The following is a 12,007-nucleotide window of genomic DNA, read 5'->3' on the forward strand; positions in this document are numbered from 1 at the left end:
GCAGTCACAGTGGGGGCCCTTCCAGGGACCACAAAACAGATCCACTCATGTCTGTGAAAAGTTGTTCCTGAGAACATCAACATTCCCTCCATCATGACTGACGATAGCATCTCCACCAGAATCCGATTCATCAGCTACTCAGGGAAAAGGAGTTAAAGAGAGCAGGAAGAAAGCCCATGCAGAAGCTGTTGGTGAACCAGCTCCTTGGACTTCAGAAGGACCTGAGAAGCATCTGCAATGAGTACACGTGGTCACAAGGCAATTCATCAGTCTAGAAGGAAAGAAAGAAATGGACCTGAAGCTCCTGAAGTGGAGACCCTGGTAGAGATGAAGGTAATCTTATACAAAATCCCATCCATGGGACAGGCCTCCAAAGCAGAGGGTGCCTGCAGTGGAAGTTGGGCCAGAATGCTTATTCTGCATCCAACCAGAGTTTGCAGACCTGAAAAAGTAGAATGGTGAAAAAGCACAGCATGAAGGAGGACAGATTTTCCCAAATGATGCCCAGGACAAGAAAAGGGAATGGAGTGTTGGAAGCCACCAAGAATTCATTTGCTAACAGTGGGGATGGGGATGAGGATGGACTCCAGCAGGCACCCCAGAAATCTATCCACAGACTGCCTGTTGCCCCTGGACAGTTCCAGTGCAGACCTGGTAAGCAGCAGATGATCCTGAATGCCCTGAAATTCGGACCCAGGCAAAGAGAAGAGGAATCTGCAGGCAAAAAGGTAAGAGAAAAGTAAGCATTCACAGCAGGGGCTCCGAACCCAAGTTCCAGCAGCCACCCATGGTAGTGATCCCTGAATAGTGACTGGAGAATAGACAGCCCATGGTTCAAGAAGGACCTGAGTACGTGGCCAGAATCCCCGAAATGAACTCCTCAGTGAAAAGGAGAAGAGTGGTCAAAAACAAACCCAACCCAGGAACAAATTGGTAAAAAACTTTAAAAATGAACCCAGAGAACCTTTGGGTGGAGGGACACTGATGCTGTGTCATAGCTTATAGGTGGACCACAGAGGGAGTGTTCTGTTGAAGTGAACACAAACGATGGGCCTGAGTGGCCAGGTGGTAGAACCCAGAACTATCCAAGATGCCAGCAGACAAAGCAGGAGGTCCTCCAAGTGGCTCCGTGGAGGGAATACTGCATAAACGGATCCAAGGACATTGTGGTTACTGGGAAAATCTCTTGGGTTAGAGGGAGCATCAGTGGAAGGGTCCATTCGCCTCCAGGAATGCCATGCAGCAACAGATTATGAAAATGAAACAAAACCCGCAAGTCAGACCAGGCAGTCACAGTGGGGGCAGTTACAGTGCAGACATGGAAAGTAGCAGAAGGGAAAATGAGTCAGAGAGCAGCAACAAAGCCCATGCAGAAGCCATCGGTGAAACAGCTCCTTGGACTTCAGAAGGACCTGGAAGCATCTACAATGACTACTCGTCATCCCAAGGCAATCCCTCAGTCTAGAGAGAAAGCACGAAGGAGACCTGAAGCTCCTGAAATGGAAACCCCGGTATGGAGGAAAGTAACCTTATCCAAAATCCCATCCTTGCTCCAGGCCTTCACATCAGGGCCTGCAATACAGTGGAATCTGAGCCAGAATGCTTCATCTGAATCCAGCAAGAGTTTGGAGCCCGCATAAAGTAGAATGGAAAAGCACAGCTACAAGTAGGTCAGAATTTCCCCAAATTATGCCCCTGGACAAGACAAGGGAAGGGACAGCCTGAATCTACCCAGAATTCAATCACTAGCCAAGGGAATGGGGGTGAGGAGGGCCTCTAGGAGACACCCCAGAAATCTATCCAGAAACTGCCTGTTGGCCATGGACGGTTCCAGTGTAGACATGGAAAGCAGGAGAGGGGTCTAAATGGCCTGAAATCCAGACCCAGGGAAAGAGCAGAGGCGCCTGCAACACAAATGTAGGAGGGAAGTCATGATTCACAGCAGGGAGTCCAACTCCAGGATCCAAGAGCACATGTCATTGCAGTGATCCATGAACAGTGAGAGTCTGCTAAGTCTTGCTTTGGAATTGCCTTACTATTACCATCCTTTTGTCATCAGCGGTAAATTTTAATGTGACATAATCATGCCTTGGTTTCTGTCCCTTCAGGTTTTATCATTTTAATTCACCTTCCAAAGGTGGGGAAGCCACGAGGGCTGTTTTTCTGAGCTCACAAATTTCCATAGGAACAGCACAGTCCATGTCTTCTATGCTCTCCTTTTAAATGTGTAGGTGACTTTCCCACTTAGCTGTGCTGACTACCAGCACAATTGTCATAGATTTGGAGAGAGGAGGCACCTTAAAACTCATGTAGTTCTAAACCTGGAATTGGTGTCATTACTTTCCCAATAGAAAATCAGCTTATTACCTTATCCTAGGAGAGCAAAAGCTGGAGGCAGCACAGCTCCCTCACGTGTAAATATGTACTTCCAATCACTAACCAACCACATGTACAGCTAGATTGATTGATTGGCAAGGGCTTATCCCACTGCAGAGTGTCATGCATGAAGAAAATTAAAGGCGTGCCACATGATAAAATCGATATTATCATTGTTGGGGGAAAAACATCAGTATCACCACTGTTGGCTTTCAAAACCCAGTAGGACCAAGTTTGGTTAAAAAAGGCAATTTACCATTTTTATTCAAACTAGGACAGTACTACCATGTTTGGTAAAAAAAATGCCTCTGCTGTGACCAGTTGTTGAGATGTCAAGCATTGTTGGGTCAATGGGAGTGTCACCCCTACTGTGGGTATAAATAGAGGGCCAGAGCTCAGTGAAAAGCCTAGACCCGGGCCAACAAGCCTAAGAGGGAGGGCATCAACTTCCCTCCCCTGGGAAAGCGAGTGATAACCCAAAAGTCCCAACCTAACTGAAAGTTGGGGCTCAATGTGGTATACTGGTTATTCTAGATATTCTGAGTAATAATCTCAATTCCCCTACAAAGATTTTCAAATTGGGTCTCAAGGTTGTTTGCTGCTCATTCTAGACTTTTGAGTGAAAACCTCAGTTCCTCTACAAAGGTTTTAAATTTAGGACTCAAGGTTGATTATTGGTCCTTCTACACTCATTGAGGGAAAATCACAGTCCTTCTATAAAGGCTTTCAAGTGGCTCAAGGTTGTATACTGCTCATTCTAGGCATTCTGAGGGAAAATCTTGGTCCCTCTATAAAGATTTTCAAATGGGAGATGTGGCTTCCAGACTCTTGGAAGCATCGCATTGTCCAGTCAGGTATGGACCCTTGGCTCATTTATCCTCCCCCCCCAAACCCTGTGATGTTAGAATCATGTGGACATATCCTACACATTCCAAAGGACATGATGCAAGGAGACACATGTAGTAAACATGACCCAACCCAATATAGTTTCTTAGACTTCATGAATTGACCCTAGAAAATGGTGCTTTTTGATGGAGGAATGTGTAGTAATCTCCAACTTTGGAGAGCCTCACATTTCCAGGAGTCAGGAGGTATTTTTTTAATCTATGTATTTTTCAGCAGCAGCACCAGCACCAGCACCACCACCACCACCACCACCACCACCACTACCACCACCACCACCACCACCAAGTCTCTCTAACCAAGATCCTTGTAAGATAAGATCTTCCTCAGCGTCAGGTTCCTGTCGGACAATGTCACTGTCCTGGGGCTGCAGGTGTGCTCTGGATTACAGCACGCAAGACAGCATGACACACCAGTGAGGAATATCATCCTGCAGCCTGTTTCCAACAAGTTAAGGACACCTCTGTGACGTGATGCTGATCATCCTAGATGTGCTCTGCATCTTCTGCATCGTGCACTCACTCTTCCGTCTTTTGTTGGCTTTCCTCTGTGTTGGTCACTAAATAAAGTGATTGATTATGAACAACCCAAGATTTCTTGTGTCTTCAATAATCTTCATTTGTCAGTGCAACTGAACTATCTAAAATTATGAATTAACTGGCATTATATATAAAAGTAACTCTAGACACATTCACAGCAAAATTCAGAATAAAGCCACTCTGATGATGCCCATTGGGCTTCGCTTAATTGAGACTAGAAACTGAGGCATAACAAACACAAAGGGACAAAATTGTCTCTGCAGAGAAAATAGTCTATTTGTAACTGTCAAGAGTCAATGATTGTTAACAAAAAAGAGATCTCATGTCACAAAAGAAGGAGGAGTAAGGGACGTGTCATTTGAAACAACAAAATGGTTCAAAATTCAGTCAAGATTTACTAGAAATCGAAAGCCTTTAGAAAAAAATATTGATGAGTAGCCACATGGGTTTATAGATCAAGTACAACAAATGAGGGATTACGCCCCCGACTTTTTCGACAGCAGAATTCAGGTGGCAGAAAGTTAGGATTTCAAGGAAATAAAGAAATGCTGTGTTGTCCAAGGTTCTAAAGGAGGGAAAGGTGTGGCAGCATTTACTGTGGAAGGTCCAAGTGGTGCCTGCAATCTGTCAGATGTTTGTCCATACCTACAGTTCAGCCAAACTAGAGACGGAAGTTTGGCTACCAGGTCATGTCCACAGCAAAGCAGTAGTGGATACAGGCAGGGAACATAGGTTCATTAAAGGACAGACTTGGAAGGAGGGCTTCAATTGAGAAAATGCTGTTATGATAATGGAAGAATCTGTGATATACTAATGTTGGGTGCTCCCAACATACCAGCTCCCTTCATCAATGCAAATCCCATCCCCCATCTGTGAGTTTTCCTTAGTCCCTACAGCACAAAGGTTAACTTGCCCAAGGGTAGGGCTTCTTCCTATCCTAACTCTGTCACTTAAATGTTATTTCTGTCATCCTTGATTCTCTGTGTCTCAGGCAACATCTTAGGACTTTCCTGAGTTAATTTCCACACACAAACTTCTGACCATGGAGCATATCAGAGGTTATTGACGTGTATGTGCCCATAAAAACTTGGGCCAAGTTTGGGCAGCCAAGGTCAGAGCCATTCCCAAGACAGTGCAGCTACAATTTCTCATGCCAAGGAGACTGGATGTTTGTCACACTCGTCATTAAATTCAGCATTTCCATGGAACTGAGAGTACTGAATTTCATTAGGAAACATTTCTAAGGAGGCAAGGCTAGTGACAAGAAATCAAAAGCATTTCACTACAAATAATCTGAGGAACACTCTGGGTGCTATGCCTGTGTCTCCCCCCCAAACAAGCTCTGTGAAATCTTGGGGCCATGTCACATGTCATTTTACAGCATGGTATGAGTATAGTGGCATGTACCAGAGACATAGAAGACTACCTGATGGTAGTAAAGGCCCTTCTTCTTTTGCTAAGCTGGGGCTGGCATAAGCATGACAGACTGGCTTTCTTCTTCCTCGTGCTGCTTTTTACATGCCCACAGCGGTGACTGACATGGGTCTCCTTAGTGATGTTCAGGAGCACGGTCTGGATTCTGATCCTGGGGGCCTCTCTGCCCAGGGCACAAAGTTATAGCTGTTCCCAGCATGTTCTGTATCATGGGGACACTACTGTTAGGGAGGATGGAGAAGGAAATGTCACCATTGGCCTTGGGGAGTTCCAGACTCACCTGGGTTCTGCCTTGCTCCTGTTTCTGGAGGCACTGGACAGTTCCACTGTAGGCATAGAAAGGAGCAGACGGGCCTGAAAGGCCTGAATCCCCAGAACCAGGCAAAAGAGAAGAGGAATCTGCAACACAAAGGGCTACAATGGAATTATGCATTCACGGCAGGGTTACCCAACCCAAGTGGAGGCAGCCACCCACTGTAGTGATCTATGAACAATGACTGGAGAGTGGAAAGGCCCTGGTTCACGGGGGACCCAAGGATTTGGCCAGAATCCCTGAAATGAACTCCTCAGCTAAAAGGAGAAGAATGGTCAGAAACAAGCCCAACAAATTGGTGAAGAGAAAATGAGCCCAGAGAGACTGTCAATGGAGGGACACTGATGCTGCATCACAGCCTGTAGGTGGACCACAGAGGAAGTGTACTGCTAAAGTGAACACAAACAATGGGCCTGAGTGACCAGGTAGTGGAACCCAGGAACTATCCAAGATGACAGCAGACAAAGCAAGAGGTCCTCCAAGGGGCTCCTTTGAGGGAATACTACAGAAAATGATCCAAGGACATGGAGGTTACCGGGAAACTCTCCTGAGTTAGAGGGAGCATTGGTGGAAGGACCCATTCCCAGCTAGGAATGCCATAGAGCAAGAAATTATGAAAATGAGACAAAGCCCTCAAGACAGAGCAGGCAGTCACTGTGGGGGCCCTTCCATGGACCACAGAACAGGTCCTGCCAAAATTGTGGAAAGATATCCTGGTGACCTTCAGTATTCCCCGAGTCATTCCTGTCAGTAGGATCTTGAACCAGATCCCCTTAATCAGCTGCCAGGGAAAAGAAGTTTCCCAACGCTCAACAAGAAAATCTGTATACAGAGAGAAGAGCAGGACAGGGATGGGTCTGAAAGATGCTAGATTCCTCCTGCACAAGGCACTTCTGTTCCCTCTGGGCGAGGTTAGGCAAAGCTTGCGTTACCATGTCAGTGGTGTTCCATGCCTCCCTGGTCACTTATCTTTCTCTCTTGTCTGCTCCCATTTCCTCACCACCTTGGTTTCGCTTCTTCGTTGAATTTGCAATCAGAAGACCCAGAGGGCCCATCCTGCCTGTGCTTGTTCCCTGTGGCCTGTCCCCAGTGTGTTCCTGAGTAAGTTATCTTCTTTGGGGCCCAGGGCTACCTCCTATGTAAAATGAGGGGATTACACTGGGTGGACCTGCTCATGTCCCATACAGATTGACAACTGATCCTGTTCCTTATCCCATACCTGAGCTTCAAGCTCAAGCTGACTGAATGAAGTTCAGTTCCATTTTCCAGGGAAAAGGCTAAGTCATTTGCACAGTTCAGAGTCTGGGCAGTACCTCTTAAAATACTAACCATGGGGGAGGCATGATGAAAATCTCACAAGTTTTCAGTGTTCTAAAATCTCATCCTGAGGAGTTTGGGCACTCAAAATGTCAATTAATGTAAGAAGTACGTCTTGATGATCACTGGGAAAGGAGAGGGAGAGGGGTGGGAAAGCAGAGAGCAACCTAACTGATGGTTTTCCACTGGAACCAATGCGTCAAGGGAAAATATTTAACCATGGAAGGAATGTATCTCCTCTGGAAGGATGGGGCAGAGTCATTGGGAAAGTGGGAGGAAGCCAAAGGCTTCCATGCACGTTTGAAGTAAAGAGGCTGAGAAGAAGTGTGACGGGAGAAAGCACACCCACGCAAACACACACACACACACACACGCACACACATGACAGGGATAAGCGAACTTTTATTTTTTCACTAATTAGCTTTAATCAAGTCATTGTTCCAGGAAGCACAGGTTCTGGCACCAGGTACCTTCAGCATCTTGGTCATCTCCCTGTAGCCCTGGTCCAGGTCTTCAAAGACAGGGGAGGTGCAGACCTGGTACACTGCATCTTGGTCCTGGTCTTCATAGAAGCTCAGCAAAGTTACCATCCCAACATACTGGGGGCTGAACGTAAAAGTGGGCAAATAGGTACAAGTGTCTTCCAGGCACTTGCAGGCAGCAGGGAAATCCAGGTCACAAAGAAGGGCTAGACACTGCGCTAGGGCTCTCTGGTGACACAAGCAGGAGCACATTTCCTTAACATACAAGTGCTTCTCCTGGCCGAGGGAGATCGCAGCATCCCTGTAGCGTTTCTGCCTTACCAGCAACGTGGAGGCTTCCTCAGTCCAGTCCAGGGCCTTCCAGAAGGGGTCCTCCCCCTGAAATAGCTGGGATGCCCGCTGGTAGAAGCACACCAACTGGTGCGGGATCTGGCTCTCGAGCAAGTAGGTGAAGTGTCTCAAGGTACAGGATGCCATCTCTGCCTCTCCACACTCCAGGTACCAGGAGACAGCCTGCTTCACGGCCTGGGTGGTCTCCTGAAGGTGGTCAGACCTGCTCAGGCACAGGCCGCCTTCCTCGTAGGCCATGGCTGCAGGGAGGGGTGTCCGGCTTTTTTTGTGGGCCTCAGCTTCCTTGAGGAAGGCTTCCACAGCCTGGTCCAGCCTCTTCCCTCTGAAGAAGGCTAAGGAGGCCTTTACATACACGCTTGCAGGCTTCTCATAGTCCAGCTTCGATCTGAACAGCCGGATGCGCCTGTGTTGGGTGGCCTGGGCCATATGCAGCAGGCCCTCCCTGGTTTCTTGTTCTTCCATGTCTGGGGCTGACCAGGGGCAAGGGGCAAGGGCTTGGAGGAACAGAACCCAATGGAGTATGGGGGGCGGAGTGTGGGGGGGGGGGAATGCCAATGGAACATCTCATTGATTCCAGAAGAACCCTGACAGAGGTCCCCGTAGTGAGAGTCACGGTGGAGGTGGGGCTGGGGATAGAGGGCCTCCTGGATCCATGGAGAGCAAGATGGGCCTCTCGCAAGCTATCCTTACGGGCAGGGAGGTGGCCAAACCAGCAAGGAGGGCGCCTGTAGAGCATTCAGAGCTGGGTAGCCAAAGACCTGAGCCAGACTGGGGGAGATAAAAAGGAGAGGCTGGACAGAAAGGGGCCAATGGAGAGGTGGAAGGGAACACAGAGTGGTGGGAAGGGACAGGGGTCGGTCCCAGGGAGAACCACAGGGTTCAGGCCTAGGAACTGGGAGGGAGGCTGCTGGTCAAGCTGTTAGCCTGTCCAGGTGTTACCCTCTATCCCCAGGGGTTCACCTCTGCAAGTCTTTATATCGCCTTTTAAATCTCCAGGAAAACTTTGAATGCAAATTTGTGAAAGAAAAGAGAGGAAAACAAACATGACTCGAGTGTGCTTTATGGGGGAGGGAAACGCTGAGATGTCCTCTGGAAACAACCTCACAGTCATGGGATCACAGGTATGGAGGTGGGAAGGGACATCACAGGTCATTCAAGTCACCAGAGCAGGAAATGGAGGCACAGAAGTGAGAAGACTTGCCCAGTGTGACACAGCTACTAAGGCAAGCTCAATTCACACCCAGGTCCCCTGACTCCCCAAGTCCAGAATTTTATCCACTACACTATAATCCCTCTGATGATACAGAATCATTTTTTATTTTTTAGGTGTAAAAGCTACAGAGTGATTATCATTTTGTGATTAAGATTAGCAATCCTAATTAACTAATCAATTAAGAAAGCCCATGTGGAAACAATCATTGAACCAGTTCCTTGGGCTTTAGAAGTGACCCTGGACACATCTCCTCTGATTACACTGGGTCCCAAGGAAATCCTTCAGTCTAGAGGGAGAGCAGGAAGTGAACCTGAAGCAACTGAAATGGAGGCCCAGGTACAGAGAAAGAGAATCTTCCACCAAATCCCATCCTAGCCAAAGTCCTTCACAGCAGGGCAACCCACATTACACCCTTGGTAAGATTCTCTCACATCCATCCACCAAACGATCCAAAGACCATCAAAAGTCCCACAGAGGAAAAGCACATCCAGAACCTTGGCAAAGTACCGATTAAGCATGCCTCGATCCAGAAAATGGAATGGACACTGGGAATCCAACCAGAATACAATCACTCACGTTGGTCGGGGGGCTGATGATCAACTCTAACAGACACCCCAGAAATCCATGCACAGACTGCCTTTTGGCCCAGGACAGTTCCAGCATATACATGGAAAGCAGCAGAGGGGCCAGAATGGGCTGAAATCCTGACACAGGCAAATAGAAGAGGAATCGCGAAAAGAACATGCTTACAGGGAAGTAATAATTCACAGAGGGGGTCCCACCTGAGGTTCTAGTAGCAACCCTCTAAAATGATCCTTTCAAAACCACTGGGGAGTAGACAGACCCTTGGTCAAGAGGGAACACAGGAACTGGAGAAGAAAGTGCAGGATGAAATACCAAATAGGTGAAAAAAAAATAGGCCCAGAGAGACTTTGGATACAGGGACACTTAGACTGTGTCAGTGCCTACACCTTGAGCCCAGAAGAATCACAAAGACACCAACGTGGTTCACAGCAGGGGACATACATTACACTCATGGCCATATTCCCTCACATCCATTCACCAACAGTCTGCAGACCTTGTAAAGGCCAATGGACCAACAGAAGCGGCAGAACCTTGCCAAAGGACCCGATATGTGTGCCCCTGGTAAAGAAAAGAGAATCGATGGCCAGAATACACCCAGGATTCAATCACTCACAGTGGGGTAGGGGTGAGGATGGGCTCCAGCAGACTCCCCAGAAGTCTATGCAGACTGCCTGTTGACTCTGTACAGTTCCAGTGTAGACCTGGAGAGCAGCAGAGGGTCCTGAATGGCCTGAAATCTAGACCCAGGCAAAGAGAAGAGGAATCTGTAACACAAAATGCTCAGAGAGAAGTCATGATTCACAGCAGGGGCTCCCACCCAAGCTCCAGCACCAACTCACTGTAGTGATTCATGAACAATGACTGGAGAGTAGACAGCCCCAGGTGCAAGAAGGACCCAAGCACTTGGCCAGAATCCCCCAAAGGAACTCCTCAGAGAAAAGGAGATGAGTGTGCCATAGAACAAAAGAGGACGATTCTGAAGCAAAGCCCCAAACTTGGAACACGCAGGCACAGCAAGGGCCCTTCCAAGGGCCACAGAACAGATTTCCTCACATCTGTCAAAGGAAGTTCTTGTGACCTTCAATATTCCTTAAGTCCTCACAGACAATAGGATCTCAACCAGAATGCCCTAAATCAAGCTGTCCAGTGAAAGAGAGTCTCAAAGAAAAAAGAAAGCTCATGCAGAAGCAGTCAGGGATCCAGCTTCTTGAGCTTTGCATGTAACCCTAGAAATGACACCACTGACTACACGTGGTCCCAAGGCAATCCAGCAGGCACCAGAAAAACCTGGAAGTGAACCAGAAGCACCTGAAATGGAAACCCAGGGAAAGAGAAAGGGAATCTTCCACTAAATCCCAATCATAACCCAGGCCTTCAGCCCAGGGGTCCTACATTGCACTCTGAGCCACATTCCCTCACACCCATCCACCAACAGTGTGCAAACCTTAGAAAGGGTGATGGAGGAAAAGCACAGCCAGTATGGGGCCAAAGTACCCAAAAAGTGTGTCCCTGGTCAAGGACGGGAATGGACAGCCCAAATCCAGCCAGAATCCAATCGTTCACAGTAGGGAGTCTGTAGGTGCGCTCTGGCAAACACAGCAGAAATCTATCCACAGACAGTGTGTATGTGGAACACAATCGCACAGAGTACATAGAAAGGACAGAGGCACCAATAGGGGCTGAAATGTAGGCCCAGGCAGAGAGGAGAGGAATCTTCCCCAAAGTCTCATCCACATCCAGGTTCTTTACTACTCCTTCCAGACTTTCTGAGTGAAAATCTCAGTCCCTCTACAAAGATTGTGAACACAGAGCATATCACAGGTTATTGACATACATGTACCTGTCAGTCCTTGGGCAAAGACTGGAAAACCAAATTCAGATGCATCCCCAAGCCAGTGCAGCTACAAATCCTCATGCTTAGGAGACTGGATCTTTGTCATGCTGATCATTCACATTAAGCATTTCTTTGGAAGTGAGAATGCTGAATTTCATTAGGAATGGTTTCTAAAGAAGTAAAGCTAGGGAGAAGAACTCAAAAGAATCTCACAACAAATAATCTAAGGAAAGCTCTGGGTACTACTCCTGTGTCTGCTCCCCCCCAAACTAGCTTTGTGAAATCTAGGGGCCATGGGTCATTGTGTCATTTTACAGCATGACCTGAATATACAGGGATGTACCAGAAACCTAGAAAACTAGCATGATGGTAATACAGGTCCTTCTTCATTGGCTGAGGTGGGGCTGGCCATAAGCATGAGAGACTGGCTTTCTTCTTCCTCGTGCTGCCTTCAAATCCAGCATTTAGAGGCTTTCTTACATCCTCTAGGGGTGAATGACACTGGTGTCCTCAGTGATGTTCATGAGCATGGCTTGGATTCTGATACTGGGGGAATCTCTGCCCAGGGTGGATAGCTACAGCCATCTCCAGGAAGTTCTGCCTCACGGGGACACTACTGCTAGGGAGGATGGAGATGGAAAAGTCACCATTGGCCTTGGT

The 12,007-nt window shown here is 47.7% G+C and overlaps 1 long non-coding RNA gene across 1 annotated transcript; it reads left to right on the plus strand.

The window, feature by feature from the left end:
* Nucleotides 1-2,794: 2,794 nt before the first annotated feature.
* LOC140515317 (uncharacterized) lies at nucleotides 2,795-3,865 on the plus strand. Its single transcript, XR_011970939.1, has 2 exons — nucleotides 2,795-3,230; nucleotides 3,496-3,865. It is a non-coding gene; the product is annotated as an uncharacterized lncRNA (long non-coding RNA).
* The last annotated feature ends 8,142 nt before the right edge of the window (nucleotides 3,866-12,007 follow it).

The sequence above is a fragment of the Notamacropus eugenii genome, chromosome X, assembly GCF_028372415.1.
Source record: "Notamacropus eugenii isolate mMacEug1 chromosome X, mMacEug1.pri_v2, whole genome shotgun sequence".
Taxonomy (NCBI): Eukaryota; Metazoa; Chordata; class Mammalia; order Diprotodontia; family Macropodidae; genus Notamacropus; species Notamacropus eugenii.